This window comes from Sinocyclocheilus anshuiensis, unplaced genomic scaffold (assembly GCF_001515605.1).
Source record: "Sinocyclocheilus anshuiensis isolate Anshui unplaced genomic scaffold, SAMN03320099.WGS_v1.1 scaffold3322, whole genome shotgun sequence".
NCBI lineage: Eukaryota > Metazoa > Chordata > Actinopteri > Cypriniformes > Cyprinidae > Sinocyclocheilus > Sinocyclocheilus anshuiensis.
Genome location: NW_015539995.1, coordinates 45,497 through 54,091, shown reverse-complemented (window position 1 = coordinate 54,091; position 8,595 = coordinate 45,497).

Here is an 8,595-nt window from a genome sequence, read left to right as displayed (position 1 = left end):
ATGCATTCATGACCTCTAGACTGGACTATTGTAATGCACTGCTAGGTGGTTGTCCTGCATCTTCAATAAACAAGCTACAGGTAGTCCAAAATGCAGCGGCTAGAGTCCTTACCAGGTCAAGAAAATATGATCATATTACCTCAATTTTACAGTCTCTGCACTGGCTACCTATTAAGTCCCATATCAGTTACAAAATATTATTACTTACCTATAAGGCCCTTAATGGGTTAGCTCCTGCGTACCTAACTAGTCTTCTACCACGCTACAATCCATCACGCTCCCTAAGGTCGCAAAACTCTGGACTTTTGGTAGTACTTAGGATAGCAAAGTCCACTAAAGGAGGTAGAACTTTTTCGCATTTGGCTCCCAAACTCTGGAATAGCCTTCCTGATAACGTTCGGGGTTCAGACATACTTTCTCGGTTTAAATCTAGATGAAAGACACATCTCTTTGGCCAAGCATTCAAATAATGCATCTCATAATCTTGTACTGCAGTTATATCGGATCAAATGCACATTATTATTCCTTAGCTTGGGTTGAACAAATCATTTATGCTTGTTTGGAACAGCAGCTATGCTAATTATGTTTCAATTTGTTTCTCTGTTTTTGCCACGGGATTGACATTGATTGCATCATATAATAATTGCTGTTAATAGTGTTCATCATCTGTTTGATTACGTCTTTAATTGATTTTTCTGTACATTTCTGCCATATGTACATTAACTGACAGTCACCACTGATAAGCTACTACTAAATATATTGTAGAAACTTAGTTTTCTGTAAAGTTGCTTTGCAATATCGTGAATCGTGAAAAGCACTATACAAATAAACTTGAATTGAATTGAATTGAATATAGCCTATACATGCAAAGAGAGTATAATCAATGAATCTCTCTGTACCGCACAATTAATCTTTTATTTACATCATTATAATAAGATGGTTCTCGAGCTTGCAGAACTGAGCACTGGACAAAAACTCCAGCATTTTAAGCGTTGAATGGGTTCTAACTTTAACGCCTCTGATTGGTCATTGCGTTCATTAATGAACAGGTATGTATGTGATTCGCTGCATTGCTGAACGCTGTAAAAATGTAAATGGAAACATGTTACGCTCTCCAGAGCGCAAATACAGATGTGCACTAGATAGTTGGCCAAATCTATTTCACGAGTTCACATTTGTGTATAATAAACTGAGTAAAGGTAATGCGTATTTGGCGTGCTGTCCGGGGAGAGGTCCGGTAATTACTCTCGAGCCCGGGGTACTCCCCCTGTCCGGGGAGAGGGGTCCGAGCTCAGCTTTTAGCCCGGACCCAGAGCGCTCCCTCCGAGTGTTCCTCCCCATGTTGGGGTAGGAACGGGTTGAAGGTGAGGAGTCGGGGTGGTGGAGGGATTTTTCTTCTTCTTTTCTTTTTAATGGCAGTTGGCAAACCCACTTAAAAGGTGCATTTCCGCCACCTACTGGACTGGAGTGTGGAGCATGACGTATATTGGTGACAACATATAAAAAAAAAAACCTTTAGGAAACCTTTTGACCAAAAGAGTATTACACAAGAATACAATTATTTTATATACTTCATTATGTGATCTTAAAATTCTATTTATTAAACCTATTGCTTTCAAATAATTAATAATTGCATTATAGACTGTATACTGTGCTGGAGCATACTCTAGTATTGTCTTAATTGTTATACCTTCAATATTCAACAAACTTAATTCTTCTATTAATCACATTCTTTCTCTTTCATATGCTTCACAATGTAATAGGATATGTTCCACAGTCTCTGGTATACCACAATTATTGCAATTACCTGATGCATGTTTACCAATAATAAATAATGATTGATTAAGAGCTGTGTGACCAATACGGAGTCTAGATATTATTGTGTCCTCCTTCCTACTTCCAAAGTTTTTCCTTCCATTTCCAACTTGTTTTTGAATGTTGTATAGATGCCGACCCTTTACCTCCCCATCCCACATATTTTGCCATTTCCTAATCATAGCCCCTCTGATTATTCCTTTCATTTCTGCTTTTCTAAGTGATGTGTTTATATCTATATCGGTTTGTTTTAATGCCGCTTTGGCCATTTGATCAGCTTCCTCATTTCCCTCTATCCCAACATGTGCCGGTACCCATAAAAATGGAATACTTAATCTATATTGGTGAATTTTGAACATACTTTGTAGGATATCATATAATATGTCTTGTCTAGATGTAGACTTGCCACTTAATAAACTTATTAAGACAGAATACGAGTCTGAGCAAATAACTGTTCTTAATGGCTGTATTACCTCGACCCAATTAAGAGCTATCAGAATGGCTATCATTTCTGCTGAATAAACAGATAAATGATTACTTGTCCTTTTTGAAATTTTAATCTTAAAATGAGGAATGCATATAGAAACTTTTGCAATTTTAATCTTAAAATGAGGAATGCAGAAACTGCTGTATTTCCTGAAACAGGATCTTTGGATCCATCTGTAAATATTTTAATTTCCTGACTATAATTTTGATCCATGTATATTTGTGCAATCTCATTCTTGGAAACATAACCATTTTTATTATTAATTTCTTCCAAAATCTGAAGGTCTACAATAGGCATTGGAAATAACCATGGAGGTATTATGGGAATTTTTACTGTAGGACTTACATCTATTCTTGTCAATCCAATATCCTCAGCCTCTATTTTTATAGTCCATCCAAAACATGTATTATTTGAGTAATGTTCCCAACACTCCATCAATATCTTTTTAGCTGGATGGGTTTCAATGTGTCCTTTTAAAGAGGTCCAATATGCCAAAGTCAATTTAAGCCTGCAAATTTCCATTGGTGTCTCTGCCATTTCCACCTGAATTGCAGATACTGGAGAGGTCTTAAAATCACCACAACATACTCGCAAGTCTTGTGCTTGAATAATGTCTATCTTTTTCAATAACGTTGCTGAAGCAGATCTATACACTATGCACCCATAATCTATTGTTGATCTTATCAAGGCACAGTATATACTCCTTAATGAATGCCAGCTTGCACCCCATTCTAGCCCTGCTAAACATCTTAATATGTGTATTCCTTTTATGCATTTATCAATTATATTTTGTATTTGTATTGCAAAGGTCAGTCTTGTATCCATCCATACTCCTAAAAATCTGATATTTGAGACTTGTTCCAATACTTGTCCATAAAGATGAATTCTGACTATGGGAGTTAATTTCTTCTTTGAGAAACAAATGAATTTTGTTTTTGACACTGACAATCGAAAACCCCATTTCCTTGCCCATCTTTCTACTGCATCTACGGCCGTCTGCATGCTTTTTACTACATATGAAACATTCAGTCCTTTCTTCCATAATGTTCCATCGTCAGCATACAAAGAAAATTTCCTATTCCCGGACCAATTTCAGAGAATATATCATTAATCATTATATTGAAAAATATTGGGCTGCAGACACTCCCTTGAGGTGTTCCATTTTCTATTAAATAGCATTTTGAAAAAGAAGAGCCTACTCTTACTTGTATAGTTCGGTCAGATAAAAAAACTCATTATCCAATTATACATTCTTCCTTTAATGCCCAATCTGTCTAGTTTAATTAAAAGACCTTCTTTCCAAAGCATGTCGTATGCCTTTTCGATATCTTATTAAAAAGGGATCAAATAATACTTAATGATGCGTCTGATAAATGCTTAATAATTTCATTACATATCTCTTCTTTCCCTGGTGATGTCTGTCTAACTCCAGCAAGAGTCCTTTTTAATTCATACAATGTGAACTTCACATCCAGTGTACAACCAGATGGACCTCTTTGTACTTTAATATCCGGATTCTCTTTTATTAAAAGTTCTCTGGATCTTCTCATTTCATCAGAAATATTTCTGTTGCTGTGCACTTTGACAAAAGATTGCGCCAACACTTCTGCTTTTTCAGTATCCCTTATAATTGGTCTTTCTTCACTTATTAAACTTGGTATATTGTTATATTTTTGTATTCCTCCCATCTGCCTAATCATACCCCATATTTCACTAACTTCTATTTTTCCTCCAATATTATCACAGAATTTCCTCCAATAATCTCTTTTACATGCACGGATAACTTTCCTTACAACTGCCTGTGGTCTTTTATAATTGATCAGGTCATCAAAGGAAAAAGACCTTCTGACCCTCCTAAGCATTCTGTTCCTAATTCTAATAGCATCGCTGCATTTGTCTGTCCACCAAGGTACTGTTTTCATTCCTTTTATTCCTTCCTTTTTCCCAATTCCTTATTTTGCTGTACTATATAAAATTTTAACTAACTGTTCACTATATTCCTCTATATAATCATGTATTTCTTCCATTTCTAGCATTCTTATTTCACAAATCTCTTTGAATTTCTCCCAGTTAGCAGTTTTAAACTTCCATCTAAGAATTTTGTTTATCTCTGTCTGTTCCACTTCTAATCCTATTTTACAACAAATTGGGAAGTGATCACTTCCTATAGTACTGTGCTCCAACACTTCCCATGTGCATTTCCTAGCCAATTCTTCTGAAACTAGAGTTAAATCTATTGCAGAGTAGTGACCGCGGGCAACATCAATCCTTGTTGCTTTACCATCATTCAAACACACTAACCTGCTCCACTCCAGCATATCTTCTATAATATTTCCATTTTGATCATTCTTTACACTACCCCATATCGTACTGTGGGCATTAAAGCCCCCACACCACACTAATTTGTGACTACCTGTTCCTCGAATTATCTCTAGTGTTTCTCTACTCAACCTGTTGCATGGATTGTAATAATGAATTATTCTTATATTTTGTGTTCTATTCCAAACTTCTATAACCACTGATTTATGCCACTTATTCATTTCTACTACCCTAAACACTATTCCTTGTCTTATAAAAGTTGCTACCCCACCTCCAATTCCATAATTTCTGTCCCTACGTATTACATTATATTCCTGTAATGTGAACTTTAATTGTGGCTTTAGCCAAGTTTCTTGTATACACACAACACTAGGTTTATTGTCTAATTCATCAATGTATCTTTTAAATTCTTGCCCATTAGCTAATAAACTTCTCGCATTCCATACAATTGTCAGCAACATTAAGATCCACCACATGCTTGCGTGTTTGCAGTTTGTCCTTTGATCTTTTCACTAATCTCATCTATTGTAATTCCCTCAATATCCAAGTATTTTCCAGCTGCCCTAATTATGATCCTTATTCTTTCCGTTCTGCTTTCTGATTCTGCATTGTGAAATATATCCCATAGTCATAGCAGCCATCCTTTGGGGGTACGAATGGTCCAAATCAATACTCATCTACTTGGACTATGCAGCAGTAGTCTAAATTATAAACAAGGGAGATCATGTTGGCAGTTATTATGCAATTCATGTGCAGGCTCATTTAATCTCCGCTCAACAACAATTGCTCCTCCAAGCAACTCACATACCTGGACACCTTAATCTCATAGCCGACTCTTCGTCTCATTTCTCATTCCAGAAATTCAGACTTTTGGCTCCAGAATCAACATTTATCCTACTCCGGTCTCACCACATATTAGAAATCAAACATGCTTCTCAAGAAGCCATTCTTAATAGCCTTGCCCCAAGCACGCTTCCAGCATACCTCATTGGCTGGAACTGTCTCAAAGTTTACCATTCCTTCTATCAGCTTCCTTTCCCATCAACCGACGTGCCATCCATTCACAACTTAGTATCTTACGCTCATTCCTTCCTAAGATCCACATGTGTGCTTCTAACTTCTTCTATAAACAAACCACTGGCTACAATTGCCCTGCTATCTCTCATTCTCACACATCCATGCTATTAAAGGCTTACGAAAAAAATAACCTGCGTTAACCATTAAACACCTTCCACTAACCACTGAATTATTTACCTCTGCATTCTCTCTATACGATCAGGCTATCTACATCCCGAGACAGATCGAACCTTAAGAGTCCACATTCCTACTAGCATTCTTCGGCTTCCCACTATGCTCAGAATTCGCTCCGACTTCACATCTTTACTTCACTTCTACATTCAATCCTTCTATCATCCCTGTATCTCAGACACTACTATCCACTCCTCAGATACTCCCATATTCACCCTTTGGAGAAGCAAAACCGACCAACTAGAAACGTCGTTCCTATTTACATCTTCCGTCCAAACTCCTTCTCAGTCCATTCAAACATATTTCTGAATATGTCAGCTCTAAGATACGCAAGCCAAGCATATCTCAATGAACAGCGCTTCCTTAGGGAAACCAGAAACCGGCCACAAGAACCCGGTTTAGCAAGCACTTCTATCAAATCCTCTGTGTCGCCGGCATATGTCCTGAACATCATTCAGTTCATTCCTTCGCATCGGGGCAGCGACATCAGCAGCCAGATGTGGAATCTCAGATGAAACTATCAGAATTCTCGACTGCCAGATATCATAAGCATACCTCACCTATGTCTGCAACAATCTCGAAGACCTCCGTCAAGCTCGTGCTTAACTCAGCTCTTCCCAACTTAGGGGGTCCTAATTGTCTGGCCTTAATATTTGATCGAGACGATAACCCCACCGTGAGTCTCTCTGGGCCATCAATTCTAGATACCCTGATCAACCTGAACTCTCGAACCCACTTTTGTGTTTAAGTTCTCACAGAAAGACTCAGAAAAAGCATAAATACAGGTACTGAAATGAGTATAAATATTTTTTGGCCTTGACTCCCGCAACCGCTTGATAGACTCTGCAGACAGAACTCCATCTAACAGTTGGAATCCAACGAGTGAACCCCCAAAAGAAAATAAACCAGATCACATAACACATAAGATAAAGAAATGCTAAGAATGTATGGTAGCAAGGATGAAGATTGATAATAAACCTTGTGGTATCCTTGCAGGAGGATAAGACACTCTTATTTGACAACACTCCTTACTAGCAAATTGAACTTTAGCTAGCTATTCAACCCTGCAAAAGCATTGTTTAATAAAAACCCTTGCACAAGAATAAATGTAATGCAACAGTATAGCAGTATGTCACAAACAGGCATGCAACCGACCAGGACAATAATGATCCACAGGGCATGGAAATCTAAATTTTAATAAAAAAACATAGTATTTAAGCCTTCAAACTCCGAACATTGATTAAGAATATTACAAGTTGTGGAGGAAATCCAGTGAGAAAGTCATGTCTATTGACGGGACAAACATAAAAGACAACAGAACTATAGAAAGGCCTTCACATGCACGAGTTTACAATGAGAGTATGGACTACTTTAATGCGCCACCTCATAGAAAACAGACATGCCAACTAGTTATTTAGCTGATGCAGACTAATTCACATAGCTGAAGCTACAGTGGTGTGAAAAAGTGTTGGCCCCCTTCCTGATTTCGCATAGATGAGTGGACCAAAATTCCTCCACAGCGCTGTAACAGACTCATTGCAAGTTATCGCAAACGCTTGATTGCAGTTGTTGCTGCTAAGGGTGGTCCAACCAGTTATTAGGTTTAGGGGGCAAACACTTTTTCACACAGGGCCATTCAGTTTTGGATTTTGTTTTCCCTTAATAATAAAAACCTTCATTTAAAAACTGCATGTTGTGTTCACTTGTGTTATCTTTTACTAATATTTAAATTTGTTTGATGATCTGAAACATTAAAGTGGGGCAAACATGCAAAAAAAATAAGAAATCAGGAAGGGGGCCAACACTTTTTCACACCACTGTAATTGATATAGTCTCAGTCTGGAGTGAGGTTTGCTTACAGTATACATGAAAATAGTGAAGCAGTCTTAGAATCTGACAAATAGCTCGAAATTAGAGCGCTCTGCAATTCATTTAATTATTTATTCGAAGGTGACATAACCACACAGTTTCTGCCAATCTCGTCTTATCTTAAAAATCTACAGAGTAGTTTTGCATCCTTCATATCTCCTAAGAGTCTTTAATTGTATCAGATTTATAAAAGAAAGTTGCAGCTTTACACTTCTCTCCAAAAATAGTCAAGTTCCTGGAGATGTGCTGTAGGCGAAGCTAAAGAGTAATGAACATGTGCAGCTTATGCGTAGCCCTCGTCTGTGGCTGAGACATCGCTATTGTGATAAGGTTCAAGAGGGTGGAAGGAAGAAGACAGGGTCGGCGTACTGGGACGCAAGCTTTATTTAAAGTCTCTGGGTGCACACAACGGAAAACGGCGCTCACTGCGCTTTCAATCTCTCAGTCAATAACTCATAACACAACTCGACATAGGCTTCATGCTTCAATAACCCGTCTCCCCGGGTGGCTCGCGTTCCCAGTCAGTCTCCTCTCCATACATGCTCCAGGTGGCCCCTTTTGTCTGACGTCCGTAGAGAAGCTCAAAGGGGGAAAACCCCGTGGAGGCTTGGGGGACCTCACGCATGGCAAACAAGAGGGGTTCCAGCCATTTGTCCCAATTTTTGGCGTCTTTGTGAACGAACTTCCGAATCATGGTTTTTAATGTGCGATTAAATCGTTCGACCAGACCATCTGTTTGTGGGTGATAAACGCTGGTGCTAATCAATTTAATGCCCAAGAGTTCGTAAAGTTCGTGGAGAGTCCGTGACATAAACGCCGTGCCTTGATCGGTGAGAATCTCTTTCGGGATTCCCATC